The 24,020-nt window shown below is 45.0% G+C and overlaps 1 protein-coding gene across 2 annotated transcripts in view; it reads left to right on the forward strand.

Moving 5' to 3' along the window:
• Nucleotides 1–24,020, forward strand: part of INSL3 (insulin like 3) — a 73,609-nt gene that overhangs the window by 24,235 nt on the left and 25,354 nt on the right. The window contains exon 1 of one of the 2 annotated variants that reach the window (XR_011321610.1): nucleotides 16,809–16,944. The exons of the other annotated variant lie outside the window; for it this stretch is intronic. The gene's annotated coding sequence lies outside the window, so the exon portion shown is untranslated. Of the gene's footprint in view, nucleotides 1–16,808; nucleotides 16,945–24,020 lie in introns of those variants that run through there. 2 annotated transcript variants of the gene reach the window in all.

Genomic DNA, 24,020 nt, shown 5'->3' on the forward strand with positions numbered 1-24,020 from the left:
TTTTTTTTGCGCAATACGGTGACAAACGCAGCATGCTGTGATTTTCTACGGCCGTAGAAGCCCGTATAATACGGATCCGTAAAATATGGCAGGTAGAAGCTGGGCCATAGAGATGCATTGTACCGTGTGCAATCCGTATTTTCTGCACCTCTCTTACGTCCGTAAAACTCGCTAGTGTGAGGCCGGCCTTAGGCTTAGTTCAGACGCAGCATTTTTTAAGCGTTTTTCAACTTCAACATTGCTTTCAACCACTACAAATGCATTCACTGGGAAATGTCATTGTAACATTTAACAACCCTAGTTGGCCATGTGGTGTGTGACACATAAGCAGACCCATCTTGTTTCATGTACGAAGGAGGGACTCTTAAAGGCACAGAGCTTATTTTTACTGGTGCATCAGGCGGCATTAATCTTCTTAAAGGGCCATTATGAAACAGTTGGTCTCCTAAGCTGTTGTAGCCTATGCTGTGATTGGATGGGCTGCCAAGAATTACGACACACCACAATACCAATACCACACCACTTTCATAGGATGTCCAGGAGGGCATCCTGAAAAAATGTTGAATTGAATGCAACGCCTGCCCTGCTACCAATTCATATGCCCCCCTTACGCCTTGGAACTCATATACTGTATGGGCCCATGGAAATCAACTTCACAATATGCATTTTGTACTCCCATACTCCTTTGTTTTACACATTGGCAGCAAGGCCAGCCCTCCTGCATAGTCATATGCACCCGATTAGACCTTGGAACCCACATACTGGATGGACCCATGAAAATCCACTTCACAATATGCATTTTGTGCTCCATTCTCCTGTTCTTTATACATTGTCAGGAAGGCGAGCCCTGCAGCATAGTCAGTCATATGCACCCCATTAGACCTTGGAACCCACATACTGGATGGGCCCATGAAAATCCACTTCACAATATGCATTTTGGGCTCCATACTCCTTTGTTTTATACATTGGCTGGAAGGCGAGCCCTGCTGCATTGTCATATGCACCCCATTAGGCCTTGAAACCCATAAACTGGATGGGCCCATGAAAATCCACTTCACAATATGCATTTCGTGCTCCATACTCCTTTGTTTTATACATTGGCAGGAAGGCGATGTGGGCTCTGCTGTATACTACTGTGTGGGCTGTGCTATATACTACTATGTGGGCTGTGCTATATACTACTATGTGGGCTGTGCTATATACTACTATGTGGGCTCTGTGGTATACTACTGTGTGGGCAATGCTGTATACTACTGTGTGGGCTCTGCTATATACTACTATGTGGGCTGTGCTGTATACTACTGTGTGGGCTGTGTTCTATACTACTATGTGGGCTGTGCTATATACTATTATATGGGCTGTGCTATATACTACTGTGTGGGCTGTGCTATATACTACTGTGTAGGCTGTGCTATATACTACTATGTAGGCTGTGCTATATACTACTGTGTGGGCTCTGCTCTATACTACTATGTGGGAAGTGCTATATACTACTGTGTGGGCTGTGCTATATACTACTACTATGTGAGCTGTGCTATATACTACTGTGTGGGCAGTGCTGTATACTACTGCGTGGGCTGTGCTATATACTACTACTATGTGAGCTGTGCTATATACTACTGTGTGGGCAGTGCTGTATACTACTGTGTGGGCAGTGCTGTATACTACTGTGTGGGTAGTGCTGTATACTACTGTGTGGGCTGTGCTGTATACTACTGTGTGGGCTGTGCTGTATACTGCCAAGTGGTCTGTGCTGTATACTACGTGGGCTGTGCTGTATACTGCTACGTGGGCTGTTCTGTATAATGCTATGTGAGCTGTGTTATCTGCTATGCGGGTTGTGCTATATACTATGGGGGTTATATTATATTCTATGGGGGAGGCCGTGTTATATACTATGTGGCTGTGTTATATACTATTGTGGGTGTATTATATTCTATGGGGGAGGCTGTGTTATATACTAAGGGGGGCTGCATTATATTCTATGGGGGTTACATTATATATTATGGGGAAGTGGGCTGTATTATATTCTATGGGGTGGTTGCATTATACTCTGGGGTGGCTGCAATATACTCTGGGGTGGCTGCCAAATATTCTGTAGGGTGGTGGCTGCATTATACTATATGTGGGCTGCATTATACTGTATTGAGGATTATGGGGAAATCGTTATACTATATGAAGAACTATGGGGTGCATTATACTATGGGAAGTGAATTGCACTACATGGATGACTATGGCGGTGCATTATACTATATGGAGCACTATGAGGAGTGTATTATGCTATATGGAGGACTGAGCAGTGTATTTTAATATATGGAGGACTATAGGGAGTGTATTATACTATATGGAGGACTGTGGTGCACATTATAATATATGGAGGACTATGGGGTATATTTTACTAAACAAGTAAAATGCTGCATATTCAGATTGTTTTTGCTGGAACAAAAATCATTGTTCTCAACAGCACATCACCTGTGTAAACTGTAGATGTGCTGCTGATAGCATGGTACTGTATGGTGATCTGTTAGGGATCTATTAGTGGTCGTTCTGTCCCATCATTATTCCTCAGCTGGTAGAAAGAGGCCGGGAAACAAGTGTTGAACAACTTCAGCATTGTCGATCAAACTAATTTAGCGGCCTGAGACCAGCGCATGGAAATACAACCGAAATGCTTTTGTGTGATGTGCAATATGTTAGCATTTGGGGCCCCATTTTAAACTTTGCCTAAAGTACACAAATGTTATGAAGTGTTTGCCAACAAGGATGTGGTTTCACCAATGTGGGGTACCTTTTTCTAAAAATAGACTAGTGCCATCACAGCCCCCCTTGACCAAACTTCACCGGCCTATAACAGTACAAAGCACGTTCACCCTGACCCTAGTAGCAGTTAAACAAGAGACATTGCAGGAGACAGAGTTAAGAAGTAGGCCCAATGGAATGCCATGCCCAATTCCCCAATGTGGGGTCCTTTTTGGACTGATTAAAATAGTGCCATCACAGCCTCCTTGCCCTAAATGCACCGTACAGACCACGTTCACCCTGGTGATTTACCGCCAGAAACAGGACAGATTGCAATAGACTGAGTTAGGAAGTAGGCCCAAACTAATGTCATGTACATTTCCCCAATGTAAAATCCTTTTTTAAAAAAATAAGAGTGGCATGACTGCCCCCTTGGCCAAAATGCACTGTACAGAGCACGTTGACCCTGGTGATCTAGTGGCAGGTACAGGACAGATTGCAGGAGACCGATTTAAGAAGTAGGCCCAAAGAAATGTCATGCCTAATACCCCAATGTGTTGTCCTTTTTGGACTTAAAAATATACTGCCATCACAGCCCACTTGCCCAAAATTCACTGGCCTATAACAGTACAGACCATGTTCACCCTGGTGATCTAGTGGCAGGTACAGGACACATTGCAGGAGACCGAGTTAAGAAGTAGGCCCAAAGTAATATCATGCCCAATTCCCCAATGTAAAATCCTGTTTTTTTTAAATAAAAGAGTGGAATGACGGCCCCCTTGGACTGATTAAATAGTGCCATTACAGCTTCTTTGGCCAAAATGCACTGTACAGAGCACGTTGACCCTGGTGATCTAGTGGCAGGTACAGGACAAATTGCAGGAGACCGAGTTAAGAAGTAGGCCCAAAGAAATGTCATGCCCAACTCCCCAATGTGTTGTCCTTAACCCCTTAATCCCATATGACGTACTATCCCATCAAGGTGCCCTGGGACTTAATTCCCAGTGACAGGATAGTACGTCATATGCGATCGGCCGCGCTTATGGGGGGAGCGCGGCCGATCGCGGCCGGGTGTCAGCTGCTTATCACAGCTGACATCCAGCACTATGTGCCAGGAGTGGTCACGGACCGCCCCCGGCACATTAACCCCCCGCACACCGCGATCAAACATGATTGCGGTGTGCCGGCGGTGCAGGGAAACATCGCGCAGGGAGGGGGCTCCCTGTGGGCTTCCCTGGGGCCCCCACAGCAACGCGATGTGATCGCATTGCTGCAAGGGTCTCCTTACCTCCCTCAGAGCACGCGCTTGGTAAGCCTGCAGCGCTGTAAGTCAGATCACTGATCTGACAGAGTGCTGTGCAAATTGTCAGATCAGTGATCTGTGAAGTCTCCCCTGGGGCAAAGTCAAAAAGTTAATAAAAAAATTTCCACATGTATTAAAAAAAAAAAAATTTAAATTCCTAAATAAAGAAAAAAAAAATATTATTCCCATAAATACATTTCTTTATCTATATTTAAAAAAACAAACAATAAAAGTACACATATTTAGTATCGCCGCGTCCGTAACGACCCAATCTATAAAACTGTCCCACAAGTTAACCCCATCAGTGAACACCGTATGAAAAAAAAAAAAAAAAACGAGGCAAAAAACAACGCTTTATTATCATACCGCCGAACAAAAAGTGGAATAACACGCGATCAAAAAGACGGATATAAATAACCATGGTACTGCTGAAAACATCATCTTGTCCCACAAAAAAACGAGCCACCATACAGCATCATCAGCCAAAAAATAAAAAAGTTATAGTCCTGAGAATAAAGCGATGCCAAAATAATTATTTTTTCTATAAAATAGTTTTTATCGTATAAACGCGCCAAAACATAAAAAAATGATATAAATGGGGTATCGCTGTAAATGAACTGACCCGAAGAATAAAACTGCTTTATCCATTTTACCAAATGCGGAATGGTATAAACGCCTCATTCAAAAGAAATTCATGAATAGCTGGTTTTTGGTCATTCTGCCTCACAAAAATCGGAATAAAAAGCGATCAAAAAATGTCACGTGTCAGAAAATGTTACCATTAAAAACGTCAACTCGTCCCGCAAAAAACAAGACCTCACATGACTCTGTAGACCAAAATATGGAAAAATTATAGGTCTCAAAATGTGGAGATGCAAAAACTTTTTTGCTATAAAAAGCGTCTTTTAGTGTGTGACAGCTGCCAATCATAAAAATCCGGTATAAAAAATGCTATAAAAGTAAATCAAACCCCCCTTCATCACCCCCTTAGTTAGGGAAAAATAATAAAATTAAAAAAAATGTATTTATTTTCATTTTCCCGTTAGGGATAGGGCTAGGGCTAGGGTTAGGGCTAGGGCTAGGGTTAGGGCTAGGGTTAGGGCTAGGGTTAGGGCTAGGGTTAGGGCTAGGGTTAGAGCTAGGGTTAAGGCTAGGGCTAGGGTTAGGGTTAGAGATAGGGCTAGGGTTAGGGCTAGGGTTAGTGCTAGGGTTAGGGCTAGGGTTAGGGTTAGGGCTAGGGCTAGGGTTAGGGCTAGGGTTAGGGCTAGGGTTAGAGCTAGGGTTAGGGTTAGGGCTAGGGATAGGGCTAGGGTTAGGGCTAGGGCTAGGGTTGGGGCTAGGGTTGGAGCTAAAGTCAAGGTTAGGGTTGGGGCTAAAGTTAGGGTTAGGGTTGGAGCTAAAGTTAGGGTTAGGGTTGGGGCTAAAGTTAGGGTTAGGGTTGGGGCTAAAGTTAGGGTTAGGGTTGGGGCTAAAGTTAGGGTTAGGGTTGGGGCTAAAGTTAGGATTAGGGTTTGGATTACATTTACGGTTTTGATTAGGGTTTGGATTAGAGTTAGGGGTGTGTCAGGGTTAGGGGTGTGGTTAGGGTTACTGTTGGGATTAGGGTTAGGGGTATGTTTGGATTAGGGTTTCAGTTAGAATTGGGGGTTTCCACTGTTTAGGCCTATCAGGGGTTCTCCAAACGCGGCATGGCGTCCGATCTCAATTCCAGCCAATTCTGCATTGAAAAAGTAAAACAGTGCTCCTTCCCTTCCGAGCTCTCCCGTGCGCCCAAACAGGGGTTTACCCCCACATATTGGGTACCAGCGTACTCGGGACAAATTGGACAACAACTTTTGGGGTCCAAGTTCTCTTTTTACCCTTGGGAAAAAAAATTGGCGCGGCTAAAAATCATTTTTGTGGGAAAAAAAGATTTTTTATTTTCACGGCTCTGCGTTATAAACTGTAGTGAAACACTTGGGGGTTCAAAGTTCTCACAATACATCTAGATAAGTTCCTTGGGAGGTCTAGTTTCCAATATGGGGTCACTTTGGGGGGGTTTCTACTGTTTGGGTACATCAGGGGCTCTGCAAATGCAACGTGATGCCTGCAGACCAATCCATCTAAGTCTGCATTCCAAATGGCGCTCCTTCCCTTCTGAGCTCTGCCATGCGCCCAAACAGTGGTTTCCCCCCACATATGGGGTATCAGCGTACTCAGGACAAATTGTACAACAACTTTTGGGGTCCAATTTATCCTGTTACCCTTGTGAAAATTCTAAACTGGGGGCTAAAAAATTATTTTTGTGAAAAAAAAAATAATTTTTATTTTCACGGCTCTGCGTTATAAACTGTAGTGAAACACTTGGGGGTTCAAAGCTCTCAAAACACATATGTATAAGTTCCTTAGGGGGTCTACTTTCCAAAATGGTGTCACTTGTGGGGGGTTTTAATGTTTAGGTACATCAGGGGCTCTCCAAACGCGACATGGTGTCCCATCTCAATTCCAGTCAATTTTGCATTAAAAAGTCAAATGGCGTTCCTTCCCTTCCGAGCTCTGCCATGCGCCCAAACAGTTGTTTACCCCCACATATCGGGTATCAGCATACTCAGGACAAATTGCACAACAACTTTTGCAGTCCAATTCCTTCTCTTACCCTTGGGAAAATAAAAAATTGGTGGCGAAAAATCATTTTTGTGAAAAAATATGATTTTTTATTTTTACGGCTCTGCTTTATAAACTTCTGTGAAGCACTTGTTGGGTCAAAGTGCTCACCACACAATCTAGATAAGTTCCTTAAACGGGTCTACTTTCCAAAATGGTGTCACTTGTGGGGGGTTTCAATGTTTAGGCACATCGGGGGCTCTCCAAACGCAACATTGCGTCCCATCTTAATTCCAGTCAATTTTGCATTAAAAAGTCAAATGGCGCTCCTTCCCTTCCGAGCTCTGCTATGCGCCCAAACAGTGGTTTACCCCCACATATGGGGTATCGTTGTACTCAGGACAAATTGCACAACAACTTTTGGGGTCTAATTTCTTCTCTTACCCTTGGGAAAATAAAACATTTTGGGCGAAAAAATCATTTTTGTGAAAAAATATGATTTTTTATTTTTACGGCTCTGCATTATAAACTTCTGTGAAGCACTTGGTGGGTCAAAGTGCTCACCACACATCCAGATAAGTTCCATAGGGGGTCTACTTTCCAAAATGGTGTCACTTGTGGGGAGTTTCAATATTTAGGCACATCAGGGGCTCTCCAAACGAAATTTCAGTCAATTTTGCATTGAAAAGTCAATTGGCACTCCTTCCCTTCCGAGCTCTGCCATGCGCCCAAACAGTGGTTTACCCCCACATACGGGGTATCAGTGTACTCAGGACAAATTGTACAACAACTTTTGGGGTCCATTTTCTCCTGTTACCCTTGGTAAAATCAAACAAATTGGAGCTGAAATAAATTGTTTATGAAAAAAAGTTAAATGTTTAAATAAAAATGAACATTCCAAAAATTCATGTAAAACACCTGAAGGGTTAATAAACTTCTTAAATGTGGTTTTGAGCACCTTGAGGGGTTCAGTTTTTAGAATGGTGTCACACTTGGTTATTTTCTATCATATAGACCCCTCAAAATGACTTCAAATGTCAAGAGGTCCCTAAAATATATTGGTGTTGTAAAAATGAGAAAATGCTGGTCAACTTTTAACCCTTATAACTCCCTAACAAAAAAAATGTTGGTTCCAAAATTGTGCTGATGTAAAGCAGACATGTGGGAAATGTTACTTATTAATTATTTTGTGTGACATATCTCTGTGATTTAAGGGCATAAAAATTCAAAGTTGGAAAATTGCAAAATTTTCAAAATTTTCGCCAAATTTCCGTTTTTTTCACAAATAAACGCACGTTATATCGAAAAAAATTACAACTATCATGAAGTACAATATATCATGAGAAAATAATGTCAGAATCGCCAAGATCCGTTGAAGCGTTCCAGAGTTAAAACCTCATAAAGGGACAGTGGTCAGAATTGTAAAAATTGGGACGGTCATTAACGTGCAAACCACCCTCGGGGCTTAAGGGGTTAAAAATATAGTGCTATCACAGCCCACTTGCCCAAAATTCACTGGCCTATAACAGTACAGATCTCATTCACCCTGGAGATCTACTGGCACGTTCAGGACACATTGCAGGAGACCGAGTTAAGAAGTAGGCCCAAAGTAATATCATGCGCAATTCCCCAATGTAAAATCCTTTTTTTAAAATAAAAGAGTGGCATGACAGCCCCCTTGGCCAAAATGCACCGTACAGAGGACATTGACCCTGGTGACCTAGTGGTAGGTAAAGGACAGATTTCAGGAGACCGAGTTAAGAAATAGGCCCAAAGGAATGCCATGCCCAATTCCCCAGTGTGGTGTCCTTTTCGTACAGATCAATATTATGCCATTATAGCCCCCTTGGCCAAAATGCACCGTACAGAGCACGTTGCCCTGGTGATATAGTGGCAAGTTCAGGACATATTGCAGGAGACCGAGTTAAGAAGTAGTCCCAAAGAAATGTCATGCCCAATTCCCCAATGTGTTGTCCTTTTTGGACTTAAAAATATAGTGCCATCACAGCCCACTTGCCCAAAATTCACTGGCCTATAACAGTACAGACCATGTTCACCCTGGTGATCTAGTGGCAGGTACAGGACACATTGCAGGAGACCGAGTTAAGAAGTAGGCCCAAAGTAATATCATGCCCAATTCCCCAATGTACGTGCACCCTGGTCATCTAGTGGCAGTTAGAGGACAGATTGCTGGAGATAGACTTAAGAAGTAGGCCCAATGTAATATTATGCCCAATTCCCCAATGTGAGGTCCTGTTTTTACATAATAAAATAGTACCTTTACAGCCCCCGTGCCCAAAAATCACCTGCCTATAACAGTACAGAACACTTTCACCCTGGTCATCTGGTGATTTTGGATGATTTTGGGGTCCTGTTTTTACAAATTAAAATAGTGCCTTCACAGTCCCGTGCCCAAAAATCACCCGCCTATAACAGTACTGAGCACGTGGACACTGGTCATCTAGTGGCAGTTAAAGGATATATTGCAGGAGACAGACGTAAGAAGTAGGCCCATTATAATGTAATGCCCAATTCCCCAATGTATGGTCCTGTTTTTACAAAATAAAATAGTACCTTCACAGCCCCCGTGCCCAAAAATCACCTGCCTATAACAGTACAGAGCACTTTCACCCTGGTCATCTGGTGATTTTGGATGATGAGGATGAGAATAAGGAGGAGCAGAACAGACCAAATGTGGAAACGTATATCCATGTGTGGTTGGGAAGAGGTGCATGAGAATACACCTCCCCAAAAGAGAGAATGTATTTGAGGTTATGTTTAGCTGGTTTCACTTGCTGGTGCACAGAAGTCTTTCCCAATCCAGGCCTTGTTCATTTTTATAAGAGTCAGCATGTCAGCATTTTCAGTTGACAGGCGGATGCGCTTATCTGTGATAATTCTACCAGCGGCACTAAAAACCTGCTCTGACAGAATGCTAGCAACAGGGCAGGCCAGGACCTCCAAGGCGTAGAGAGCCAGTTCATGCCATGTGTCCAGCTTGGATACCCAATAATTAAATGGCACAGAGGAATCACAGAGGACGTTTGTACGATCTGCAAGGTGCTCCCTCACCATTTTCCCAAACATTTCACTTTTTGTGACAGCACCCCTTTCCTCAGTGCCGCCACGATGGGAGGGTCTGAGAAAACTGTCCCAGAACTTGGCCATTGTTCCCCTGCCTGAGTTGGATTGTACTTCTGTCTCTCTTGCTTGGACTCCTTGGTTCTACAACAAACTGACGTCTGCTGCCAGGGTTCTCACATGGGAATTTTCTAAGTAATTCCACTACAAGGGCCCTCTGGTACTGCAAAATTTTAGTACACCTCTCTGCCACAGGCAGAAGAGACTGAAAGTTCTCCTTGTAGCGTGGGTCTAGAAGTGTCACCAACCAGTAATGAGTGTCACCTGTTATGAATAGGTAATTCAGAACCACAATGGACCTTGAAGTTCAGAGCACACAAGTGACCTGACAAAAACCACAAAACATAGGACGAGCTCTGAGACGTGGGAACTCTGCTGACCGCAATCCCTAAACCTATCAAACCACACTAGAGGTAGCCGTGGATTGCGCCTAACGCTCCCTATGCAACTCGGCACAGCCTGAGAAACTAGCTAGACCTGAAGAAAGAAAAATAAGCCTACCTTGCCTCAGAGAAATTCCCCAAAGGAAAAGGCAGCCCCCCACATATAATGACTGTGAGCAAGATGAAAACACAAACACAGAGATGAAATAGATTTAGCAAAGTGAGGCCCGACTTACTGAATAGACCGAGGATAGGAAAGATAGCTTTACGGTCAACACAAAAACCTACAAACAACCACGCAGAGGGGCAAAAAGACCCTCCGCACCGACTAACGGTACGGAGGTGCTCCCTCTGCGTCTCAGAGCTTCCAGCAAGCAAGCAAAACCAAAAAAGCAAGCTGGACAGAAAATATAGCAACAAAAGTAACACAAGCAGAACTTAGCTTATGCTGAGCAGACAGGCCACAGGAACGATCCAGGAGGAAACAAGACCAATACTAGAACATTGACTGGAGGCCAGGATCAAAGCACTAGGTGGAGTTAAATAGAGCAGCACCTAACGACTTAACCTCATCACCTGAGGAAGGAAACTCAGAAGCCGCAGTACCACTCGTGACCACAGGAGGGAGCTTGATCACAGAATTCACAACAGTCACCCAAAATTTTGATAATCCGAAGGTCATGTGAAATGCAGCGCAACATAAAGTCAGCCATGCGTGCCAGACTGCTAACAAGCAAGACTTCCGTGTCCTCACCAACAGGCCGACTGACCATGCTGTACTCCTCCTCCTCCTCCCTGATCTCAGGCAATCCCCGCTGAACAGAAGCCAATACAGATGTGTTTGTAGTACCGTCTATAGCACATGAAAGTAGCTCCTGTTCTTCCTCCTCCTCCTCCTCATTGCCTACCAATCCATGCTGAGAAGACATGAGTCTGGGCTGAGTCTAATCCCCCTGTATGTTTCCTTGCTCCATGTCCCCGTGCTCCGCCTGCAATGCATCCTCTTTGATTGTGAGCAGAGAGGTTTTTAGAATGCTGAGAAGTGGGATGGTGATGCTAATTATGGCATCATCGCCGCCCACCATCTTGGTGCAGTCCTCAAAGTTTTGGAGGATGTTGCATATGTCTGATATCCATGTCCACTCCTGAGGTCTTGTGTGTGGAATCTGACCTTAAATTCAACGGCCTTGTTGATGTTGGTAGTCAACAACAGCCCTCTTCTGCTCACAAATCCTTTCAAACATATCCGGTGTAGAGTACCAGCAAGTGGGGACATCACACAACAGTCGGTGAACTGGAAGCTGAAAATGCTGCTGAAGCACAGCAAGGGCGGCAGAAGCTGTAGCTGACTTTCTAAAATGGGCAGACAGACGGCATACTTTTACTAGCAGATCTGGCAGCTCCGGATAGCTTTTCAGAAAACGTTGAACCACGAGGTTAAGCACATGTGCCAAGCAAGGTACGTGTGTGAGCTCACCTTACCTCAGAGCCGCCACCAGGTTATGGCCATTGTCACACATGACCATGCCTGGCTGTAGGTTCAGCGGTGTCATCCAAACATCTGACTGCTCTTTCAGCGCTGTCCACAACTCTTCTGCATTGTGCGGTTTGTCACCTAGGCAGATTAGCTTCAGCACAGCCTGTTGCCGCTTGGCTGAGGCAGTGCTGTAGTGCTTCCAGCTTCTGACTGATGTGTTGATTTCAGAGACGGAGGATGAAGAGGAGGAAGAGGTGATGGTGCAGGAGCTGTAGGCTGTGGGGGCAACCCTGATTGTTGTAGGGCCAGCAATCCTCGGCATGGGGAGGATGTGTTCCATCCCAAGGTCCGACTGGGTCCCAGCTTCCACTATGTTAACCCTGTGTGCGGTCATTGAGATGTACCGTCCCTGCCCACAAGCACTTGTCTATGTGTCCGTGGTTAGGTGGACTTTCCCTGTAACAACATTGTTGAGGGCACAGGTAATGTTGTGGGATGCAGGCTGGTGTAATGCTGGTATGGCACACCAGGAGAAATAGTGGCGACTGGGGACAGAGTACCTTGGAATGGCCACCGCCATCAGGTGGTGGAATGCTTCCTTCTCAACAAGCCTAAAAGGCAGCATTTCTAGCGCAAGCAGAAGAGAAATATTAGAATTGAGGACTGTCGCCTATGGGGCGTAGGCGGTGTATTCCACTTGCGTTCCAAAGACTGGGTTATAGACAACGGAACGCTGTGCTGGGACAAGGACGTAGATGGGCTTGCTGATGTTCTGCTTGACTGTGGGTCACAACAGGTGCAGTGCTAGAGACATCTTGACATCCATGGTGTACTGGGGATTGGCTTCTACGCAAAACAGTGGAAGAAGCAGTGGTGTGACCAGCAGGCAGTGGTTCTGGAGCCTGGGGTTCGGTCCACAAAGTCAGGTGCTTTGCTTGCATGTGCCTGATCATGCTGGTAGTGGTCAAGCTGGTTGTTTTGCTACCCCTGCTGATGCAGGCATGCCAGGTGCTGCAAATGGCCTTTTTGGGGTTATCGGCAGAGTCTTTAAAAAATAACCAGACTCGGGAACATCTAACAGTTGAAATAGCAACTTCCCTAATGTTGGTGTTACTGGGAACAGATGCACGCCTTCTGTCTGTGGCCACCACACTGTTTCTTCGTGCCTGTTAGGGTGATATGCCTCCTTTCTCATTTGTGCTACTGTCCTTGTTATGCATGTCCTCCTGCCAGGTTGGGTCAGTCACTATGTCATCCACCACCTCGTCTTCCACATCAGCACCCTGCTCCTCCTCCTGACTTTCTGGCAATTGTGTCTCATGATCGTCCACCTCTTGTGACACTTTCCCACCATCGCCTTCGTGTGACCAGGACTGGTCAAAGCTTTGGGCAGCTCTACATGTGATCTCATCCTTCCCCACTTCAAGTTGACCGGCAGAGATTTCTGAATCTTGAAATGGAAAGCTGAACAGCTCTTCAGAGTGTTCAAGTGTGGAATCAGCTGTCTCAGGGCACTAGGCATGGTGGGAGGAAGGAGGATCAGGGTGAGAAATATCCTGGCCACACTCATTGCTACTCAGACTTGACCGTGTGGAAGACAAAATGTTGGTGGTGGTTGAGTGACTGGAAGCATTATCCGCTATCCAACCAACAACCGTTTCCCACTGCTCTGGCTTCAATAGTGGTGTGCTGCGGTTCCCTAGAAACTGGGACAGGAAGATCGAGGGAAAGCATGTGGGTCTTTGTTGCCGATTTTCACCTTGGCCACGGCCTCATCCTCTGGATGCACCATGAGCATCAAATCCACTTCCCCGTCCCTTGCCCCTTGCCTTAACCATTTTACATGGACTACTGCACTATTTCAAATGCTCAACACAAATGTCTTTATTAGTAGCGAAATAATATGTTATCAGTATGCCTGCAAATCTACGATTTTTCAAACCCAACCACCAGGCTTGCCTTAGCCTGACCTAACAGACTGTATTCAATTTTTTGGGGCCTTTTTTTAAGTTAATTTATGCAAAATAGTGCTGTATATAATTTGAGTATAAGACAGCCAAAAAATAAGTACACTGGCCTACAATGCCCAAACTTGGAGCAGAGATATATGAGGGCTCTCACAGAAATACCACACTGGCAAATATGTGGCCTGCTTATATTATTGTATGCTAAATAGTGCTGTATATAATTTCAGTAACACACAGCAAAAAAAGTGGTCCTCTGGCCTACAATGACCAAACTTGGAGTACACAGATATATGAGTATCTCAATTCGCAGACACGGTGTTTCGAGCTGTTGGCCCTCGTCAGTGCGAAGCATGAGAACTGATTTGGCTAGGTGAGAGGCTCTGGACTGGGGTCTAAGGGGTATCGTTTCTCCTTATGGAGAGTGACATACCAACTCTGGTGTAAGGATTTGGACTGTACATCTGTTCCTGTCTGCTGTTGCCCTCAGTTCGGTTACTTTTGCCCTTACCTAAGATGGAGTCACTGGCCTCACGGGGGCCATCTTGCTTCCTGTCAGACTTTCCTTGTTCCTGTCTGTGGTGTATATAAGGGAGCTCTGTATATTACTCATTGCTTGAGTATCTTGTTCCTGGACTTGTGATCAAGCTGGAAGAACTGCTATCATGCTGGTTTCTTCATTACCTTGGGATACCCCATCTGTCTCCGGATCTACATCTCTTCATCATAAGACTTGTTTCCCTGGATCTGCTCTGCACTCATCTCTGCTGCTGGACTGTTCCCTGCTAGGAGGCTGGCCTGGTCTCCAGGTCTCTGGATCTCACATACTTGGACTTCCACGGTCTGTACACGTGCTCACGGCTTATCCAGCTCTGTCTGCTACTAACTTGCTGTGTCATAGCTGTTTACCTGCATACCATCATAAATATTATTGAACTCTTAACCTGTTGTCTCTCGGCCTCTTTTCTGACCCATGATACTGATCTCCACTGCACTTAGCACTAAGTTTATAACAGAATACTCAAGCCCAAAAAAATGGAGATCTCTGGGTCAGATTCTATGGAGGTGCGAATGAAAAAACTTTGCTCTTTTGTCTCTGGACTTCATGGGGAGCTGCAGGCTATAAAAACAAAACTGGGGACATTAGAATCACAAACTAATCATAATGCGAATGTGGCCGATACGTCTATTCAGGCCTTAGCATCTCGACTTTCAAATGTGGAGATTACAGCTGCAAACATGGTATCTGCTCCAATCCCGGCTCCTGGTCCGGCTTTTCCTAAACTCCCACCATTCAGGTTTGGTGGTGAAAGAGAGAAATTTCGGGGGTTTTTGAATCAATGTCAGCTGTATTTCTCTGCACGTGCGGCCCAGTTTGCAACTGATCGGGATAAAGTGTTGACTATAATCATGTTGCTAACAAACAAAGCGTTAGCCTGGGCTAATCCTCTGATTGAGACTAATGATGTGTGCTTGAATTCCCTGAAAGACTTTACTGCAGCAATGTGTCAAATGTTTGATGACCCTAATCGGAGTATCACAGCTGAGACTGCATTACTGACACTACGTCAGGGGAAGCGTCCTGTTGTGGAATACGCAATGGAGTTTCGGAAATGGGTGCTGGATACTACTTGGTGCGATTCAGCGAAATATGCAGTGTTCAGGAGAGGTTTATCTGCTTCCATCAAAGATGAACTAGCTCGAGGTGAATCACCTACTAATTTGGCTGACTTTATACATCATTGTATTCGGATTGATATTCGTCGGTACGTGTCATCGTGTGAGGTATGTGCCAGGTCAAAAGTCCCTCGTTCTTCACCTACAGGACTGTTGCAACCTCTGCCTGTTCCATCTCGTCCCTGGGGGTCAATTTCAATGGATTTTATTGTGGAGTTGCCTTTGTCACAGGGAAAAACCACGATTCTTGTAGTAGTTGACCGGTTGACTAAAGCTGCTCATTTTATTCCCTGTGCTGGTGTCCCAACAGCTAAGCAAACAGCGGATCTTGTTGTGCAAAATGTTTTTCGTTTACACGGAGCTCCGGATGAAGTCATATCTGATCGTGGAGTTCAATTCACCTCACGGTTCTGGCAAAGCTTCTGTGCTGCTCTGGACATCAAAGTTAAATTATCATCTGCTTTTCATCCACAGTCTAACGGCCAAACAGAGCGAACCAATCAAACCTTGGAGCAGTATCTGCGTTGCTACGTGTGTCATCTACAAGACGATTGGGTGAGTCTACTGCCGTTGGCTGAGTTCACGTATAACAACTCTCAGAATGCTTCCACCAAATTATCTCCGTTCTTTGCTAACAAGGGATATCATCCCAGTATTCTCCCTCGACTCCCCATAGACATGTCTGTGCCTGCGGTTGCTGACCGCATTGCATCTTTACAGCAAAATTTGGACGTTTTAAAAAACACCTTAGTTTCAGCACAGGAAAGATTCAAGAAGGCAGCAGACAGATTCCGTAAGCCAGCACCAACGTACAAGGTAGGAGACATGGTCTGGCTCTCAACAAAAAACTTAAAACTCAGAATTCCAACTTCCAAGCTGGGGCAAAAATATGTTGGCCCATATAAGATCAGCGGTATTGTGAGTCCTGTAGCCTGTCGACTCAAGTTGCCTAACTCTTTAAAAATTCATCCTGTTTTCCATGTTTCCCTGCTTAAACCAGCAGTGCCTAATTCTCTTCCCGGACGCACCTCTGCTCCTCCTGATCCAGTCCTCATTGATGGGCAAGAAGAATTCGTCGTGGAGAAAATCTTGGATTCACGGATTCATAGGGGACGTCTTCAGTATCTGGTGAAATGGCAGGGATACTCTGTTGAAGAAAATTCCTGGGAACCTCTGGAGAACATCCATGCTCCCCATCTGATCAGACTGTTTCACAGCAGATACCCCAATAAGCCAGACTTAAGATCGTCCAGAGGACGTCTTTTAAGAAGGGAGTAATGTAAGGATTTGGACTGTACATCTGTTCCTGTCTGCTGTTGCCCTCAGTTCGGTTACTTTTGCCCTTACCTAAGATGGAGTCACTGGCCTCACGGGGGCCATCTTGCTTCCTGTCAGACTTTCCTTGTTCCTGTCTGTGGTGTATATAAGGGAGCTCTGTATATTACTCATTGCTTGAGTATCTTGTTCCTGGACTTGTGATCAAGCTGGAAGAACTGCTATCTTGCTGGTTTCTTCATTACCTTGGGATACCCCATCTGTCTCCGGATCTACATCTCTTCATCATAAGACTTGTTTCCCTGGATCTGCTCTGCACTCATCTCTGCTGCTGGACTGTTCCCTGCTAGGAGGCTGGCCTGGTCTCCAGGTCTCTGGATCTCACATACTTGGACTTCCACGGTCTGTACACGTGCTTACTGCTTATCCAGCTCTGTCTGCTACTAACTTGCTGTGTCATAGCTGTTTACCTGCATACCATCATAAATATTATTGAACTCTTAACCTGTTGTCTCTCGGCCTCTTTTCTGACCCATGATACTGATCTCCACTGCACTTAGCACTAAGTTTATAACATCTGGCTTGTCAAGGTAAGGAGGCTTATTTGCCGTGCAATGTTCCTCTGGGAAATATAATATGCAAATTGCCTCTTCTGAGAAAAAGAGGACTTAAACTCTATAGCGCCACCTGTTGGAAGTAGCGATCCTACAAGTCACAATCAACCCTTTAATGAGTCGTTCAATATGACTTAGGATAAAAGCCAAATCAGAATCTCAATTCGCAGACACGGTGTTTCGGGCTGTTGGCCCTCATCAGTGCGAAGCATGAGAACTGATTTGGCTAGGTGAGAGGCTCTGTAACACACAGCAAAAAAAGTGGTCCTCCGGCCTACAATGACCAAACTTGGAGCACAGAGATATATGAGGGCTTTTTCGGTGAATTTAAAACACCAAAAAAAAAGTTGCACAAGGGTAGCACACACAACTATACTACGTATGCCTGACAAACTATGATTTTTCAACAGCCCCCTCAGTCTGACAGAACAGACTGTATTTTTTTTGGGGGGAAGAGGAATTTTTTGAAAAAAAAAGGTATAAGGTAAATAAGCTGCAGCAGCAGCAGGCAGTTATGGAGCTTTGGGAAGGATGCAGAGGGAGCAATTGATGCATGTACAGTGCCTGCAGGCCTTGCACTGATGTGGATATGCTGTGCCGTGTTTACCTAGCGCTGCAATATCTAGACCCATGAATTAGCCCTAAAAAGGACTTTTGGTTTCTGAGGAGTTGTAGATGTAAGAGTTGCAGACCTACAGTAACTCTAAAAACCACAATTCTGACCCTATCTTGGCAGCAGCTCTCCCTACTCTCGCTGGAACAGACTGCGACGAGCAGGGCGGCGCCAGGTCTCTTAGGCTACTTTCACACTAGCGTTTTTTGCAATACGTCGCAATGCGTCATTTATGGCAAAAAACGCATCCTGCAAAGTTGTTTGCAGGATGCGTTTTTGACCCATAGATTAACATTAGCGACGCATTGCGACGCATTGCCACACGTCGCAACCGTCATGCGACGGTTGCGCCGTGTTGTGGCGGACCGCCGGGAGCAAAAAAACGTTAAATGTAACGTTTTTTGCTGCCGACGGACCGCTTTTTCCGACCGTGCATGCGCGGCCGGAATTCCGCCCCCATCTCCCCGCACCTCACAATGGGGCAGCGGATGCGCCGGAGAAATGCATCCGCTGCACCCGTTGTGCGGCGCATCAAACACTAGCGTCGGAATCTCGGCCCGACGCATTGCGACGGGGAGATTCTGACACTAGTGTGAAAGTAGCCTTATACTCGGCATGATGCTGTGTGGCAAAGCCAATCATTGCACGACCACAAAAAAGATTTATGTGATACTGGCAGCTACGTGGGGTATATGGCACTCATGATCTTTCGTGTCATCCTGTTGTAATTTTTACTGTGTGTTACACTTTATTAAATTTTCACAATAAAACACTCTTTTTAACCTAAGTACTCCCTTTTCCTCCTAATTTTTCTAGATAGCATATGGAGTTGGTTTCCTTTGCTGTAGTCCTTTTATGAGGTTTTATTTTGCATAATTTTATGCAAGGTATTTAGACAATGTGGGTATCTGGTATCTGTGTCTCATTAATTTTCAAGTCTGCTGGCACAGTATGAGAGGAATGAGATGGTCTAACCTGTTAGGCCGGCTTCACACTCAGCGTATGAAAATACGGTCCATATATTACGGCCGTAATACGCTGAAATGTCCCGAAAATAGTGGTCCGTAGCTCCTCCGTAGGCAGGGTGTGTCAGCGTTTTTTGCGCATGGCATCCTCCGTATGTAATCCGTATGGCATCCGTACTGCGTGGTTTTCTCGCAGGCTTGCAAAACCAACATACCGCTATAGAAATGATCCATGTGTCCCAAAAAGAAAAAAAAATATATATATACTGTATGTCAGTAGACACATATATGTATATATATTAATATTTTTTCCAGCGCTATACAGCTTGAAAGCCGGTAATTCAATTACCGGCTTTTTCTTTCTCCTTCCTAAAACCCGACATGATTTGAGACATGGTTTACATACAGTAAACCATGTCTTCTCTCCATTTTTTTTTTTTTTTTGCAGATTCCACACTACTAATGCCAGTAGAGTGTATCTGCAAAATTTGGCCGTTCTAGCTCTTAAAATAAAGGGTTAAATGGCGGAAAAAATTGGCGTGGGCTCCCGCGCAATTTTCTCCGCCAGAGTAGTAAAGCCAGTGACTGAGGGCAGATATTAATAGCCTGGAGAGGGTCCATGGTTATTGGCCCCCCCCGGCTAAAAATATCTGCCCCCAGCCACCCCAGAAAAGGCACATCTGGAAGATGCGCCTATTCTGGCACTTGGCCACTCTCTTCCCATTCCCGTGTAGCGGTGGGATATGGGGTAATGAAGGATTAATGCCACCTTGCTATTGTAAGGTGACATTAAGCCTAATTAATAATGGAGAGGCGTCAATTATGACACCTATCCATTATTAATCCAATTGTAGTAAAGGGTTAAATAAAACACAAACACATTATTTAAAATTATTTTAATGAAATAAAAACAATGGTTGTTGGAGTATTTTATTCTACGCCCAATCCAGTCACTGAAGACCCTCGTTCTGTGAAAGAAAAAACATAATAAACCAACAATATACTTACCCTCCGCAGATCTGTAACGTCCAACGATGTAAATCCTTCTGAAGGGGTTAAAACCTTTTGCAGCAAGGAGCTTTGCTAATGCAATGCTACTCCTCGCTGCAAAACCCCGGGGAATGAGTCTAAATATAGATCAATGAGCTATATTTAGCTTCATTTGCGGTGAGGCGCCCTCTGCTGGATGTTCATAGATCGTGGGAACTTTCCTTTCATATATCTCACTGACATATATATACCTATTCTATGTGTACACATTTATTCTACCTATTCTACTGTAAGCTGTCAGTGTGATTTTACTGTACACCGCACTGAATTACCGGCTTTTCTCTCTAACAGCGCTGCGTATTTCTCGCAAGTCACACTGCTTGTCCGTGTGTAATCCGTATTTTTCACGCTTCCATAGACTTTCATTGGCGTATTTCTTGCGCAGTACGGTGACAAACGCAGCATGCTGCGATTTTGTACGGCCGTAGAAAGCCGTATAATACTGATCAGTAAAATACGGCAGATAGGAGCAGGGGCATAGAGAATAATTGTGCCGTATTTTTTGCGAGTTTTACGGACGTAGTTTCTGCGCTCTTACGTCCGTAAAACTCGCAAGTGTGAAGCCGGCCTTAGAGGAAATGGAGAAATTATTTGTTATTTGGCCGGCACCTAACCTTTTATTTAGGTGGTAACGATTTTGGTAAAGCAGGCAGTTTAGATTTGTTGGCATTAATGAAAAAAGACTTCTCATTGTTGACATGTCATTTTCATTCCAGTTGTTTTGTGTTCTCGGAAATCACCCCCAGGTTGATCTGGTCTAAACCAAGCCTCATGTTTATGGATTGGATAAGGAAGAGAATTAATATAGCAATGTCAAAATTCATGCCTTTATTGGATGGTTTTTCTTATAGGCATCTCGATTTGGAGGGTTTTACTCCAGAACTATATAGAAGGGACTGTGTCCACTTATAGGCATGGATATGGTTAATTTAGATTATCAAACAATGATAGAGAATTGGCTCTTTGGTTTTTGGGAGGCTACATCTCGTCGAACTGTGGCATGTGGAAAATTGCCCAGCCTCTCTGGGTGGACTTACTCTTATGGTTATGATATGATGGTTGTTGTGTGATATAATGGTATGTTGTATAATGGCTGGTGTATTCTTTCCATCGGGTATGTGAGTCGCCCACCAAGGCAGGGTACTCGGTACCGGGTCCGGTCGACTATTAAAGGGGATGTCACAGTGGCTGCGACCTGGTCCGTGGCCCTGGGACTCACTGTAAAAGGGAATGGTCTTTAAAGGGAATTGTGAATAAGTCTGTCGTGACGCTACCTGTGGTGTTCGGTTAATAGGGGGACCGATGCTGCTTTAAAGGGGGTCCTCTGAGGGATGTTGTTGCAGCAATGATGGCGACGCTTCCCACAGGTGAAGAGGAGTCTCCAGGAGTCCTAGAGTGTATGTCGATGATGGTGTGTGCCGGTCAATGAGTAAAAGACACAAGTTGTAAAGTCTTTACCTGGTTTACTGTAGTTGGCACACCACAGTCCAGGGTACAGGCAACAGGTACATAAGGAGTCCAGGCAGCTCAGAAACAAGTGGAATCCTTTTGGCAAGTCAGGTTGGGAGTCTTCCACTGCATGCTTGCCTTAGTCCCTTGCTGTCTGTAATGTCCTAACAAGGTCCCGGTTCTTTCCCCTGTCCTGGGACAGGTACCTGTATGGTAGGCAGCTTGAGCCGTTCCTTCTGGGGCCTCTGCACGGTGACTCCAGGGTGCTGCTGTACCACAGGCTTAATTTGGGCAGTATACATATAGTTCTGTGCCCTCCGGTTCTGCTAGGTGTCCTACAGTTCCACTCTAGCCTCGGGCTCCTGGTACCCGGTCTCTGTGCTTTGGCTCCTGGGAGGCCCACTTGCAGCCTCCTTGAGCCCTGAAATCTCTCCTCTGCTCCTTTCCTCTCTGCTCTCCAGACTGTCTGATTCAGACTACCCTAGCTCCTCCTCCAAACCAGGATCTTTATTCAGGGAAGCCACCCTAAAACAGGGTTTTGAGCTCCCCCTCCTGGCTTGGATATAGAAGGTGTTGTGTGTATGATTTACTTGCCAAAGAGATCCCTCTTGTTTCCAAGCATAGCACCACCCTCCCCAAGAGAAAGGCAGAACTACTGTGGTACCCGAGCTCCTGGGGTGCCACATTTCCCCCGTTAAATAGAGTACTCCAGGACTGGGAAAGGAAACATAAACAACAAGTTAGATAAGAAATTTTTGTAAAACATTTGAATAGGTTAATAACTTTTCATCCCTTACCAGAGTCACGGTTCTTGAACGTTGCAATATAAATTTATAAGAGTACATCTGTTCTGATACCAGGGTGTTCTTGTTCATAAATATAACAGTATCGAAGCGAGGGACCGGTCATAAACCCCAGCATAGGCCCTTGGGCGGGCTACAAGGCATATCCAGACCCGGGGATCGGCCACGCCAGATGATTTTCTGCTTCAGGTCTGAGGGAGCAAGGCCCTACCCATGCCGGCAAAGTAGGTAGAACCAGAGTGCACCTTGAGGGTGCCAAACTATTTACAAAGACAGTTTTTGGGGAATCCACTTTGTCCATTACCCAATTGTCCTTTTTAAACTGGAAAGAAAACTTATGTACACAATTCAAACAGGTAACACCATTTATTGACATATCTAGTCCCTGTAACGGGCTGGGATTTGACCCTTGGTGCTACGTAGTTCCTGGTCCAGTATGTTTGCTATTGTGTACCCACTAGTGCCTATACTACTTGTAGGCCTGCATTGTACTAGTAAACTGGGTAATTGTCTGCGACTTCTTAGACTCACCATAGGTCTGACAGATTCACCGATAGGAGAGGGTGGACTCTCTGGTTCCACTGCTGGGGTGACGCTTGCTGCTTGAACCTGCTCGTGTAAAGTCTCTTCTGGTTCAGGATGGTTCTGAGTAACATTTTCCTCTGGTATTTCCTACTGGGGAAAAGTCAGGACAGGTATCACTATCGCCTGATGTATCTGAGTCCAAGACTGGGGTAAATCTCCAAGAACGGTGTGGATTCTCTTTTCTTCTTCCTCCATGGGTTGAGAAGTTCCTGGATTTTCTTCTTTGTTCCTCAGTTTGTCAGGGCATACTTTAAGGTGATCTCTGGATACCACAGTTGAAGTTTCTCCTCCATCTTTAATTATAAGGCATGCTTTTGTATTGTCGAAGTTTGATGGTAAGATAGTACAGAATATAGTTCTGCTTCCCACTGGTCGTCAAGTTTATTCATTCTTCTTTAGCACTTGTTCACCTGGTGACAAGGGAATTGCAGGAGCACGTTGGTTATAGTCCCTCTCTTGTTTATGTCTTGCATGGGACAAGCTTCTTTCTACACAATCTTGTACTTGGTGGTACTTCTGTTGTCGCTCAGTATCCCAATCTGCATCTGGTGAGGTTGCTTCTGGGGTTAAGACTCCCATGTCTAGATCAACAGGTAATTTGCTAGATCTCCCTCTAATCAGGTATGCTGGGGTGCAGTTGGTGGAATTCACTGGGATGTGATTTGTACAATCTACCAAGTCTGGCAACATCTCTGGCCATAAGCTTCTTTCAAGCAAAGGCAAGGTTTTCTGTAAGTCAATTACTATTTGGTTCATCATTTCACACATATCTTTGGTTTGTGGGTGGTACGGAGTGGTTCTGATCTTTTTACATCCGTACAGGTTGCAGAACTCCTGGAACACTTCCGCTTCAAAGGCTTGGCCTTGTTCAGTAAGTACCTTTTCAGGATACCCATGTGGTCGGCAAAAGTGTTGCTGGAAGGCTTTGGCTGCTGTCTTTGCTGTCTGGTCCTTGACAGGTACTACTACCAGGAATCTGGAGTAATGGTCCACAATGGTCAGAGCATAGACATAGCCTGACCGGCTTGGAGTTAGCTTCACATGATCTAGCGTGACCAATTCAAGTGGCTGTTTGGTGACTATGGGCAGTAGGGGAGCCCTCTGGCTGTCACGGTCCTTTCTTTGCAGGCTCCATGGGCCACACTCTCGGCACCACATTTCAATGGCTTTTCTCATGCCAATCCCGTAGAACCTTCCACAAAGTAGGATCTCTAACTTCTTTCATCCAAAGTGTCCTACTCCATCGTGGTATGCTTCCAGAACTATTGGCGCATCTTGTCTTGGGACCACTATCTGCCAGACCAACTCGTGGGTGCGTGGGTCGACATTTCTCTGGCACAGCTTACCGTCTTAGATAAACAGTTTGCCTTTCTCCTTCCATAGCTGTTGAGTCTCTTGT

This window comes from Ranitomeya imitator, chromosome 1 (genome assembly GCF_032444005.1).
Source record: "Ranitomeya imitator isolate aRanImi1 chromosome 1, aRanImi1.pri, whole genome shotgun sequence".
Taxonomy (NCBI): Eukaryota; Metazoa; Chordata; class Amphibia; order Anura; family Dendrobatidae; genus Ranitomeya; species Ranitomeya imitator.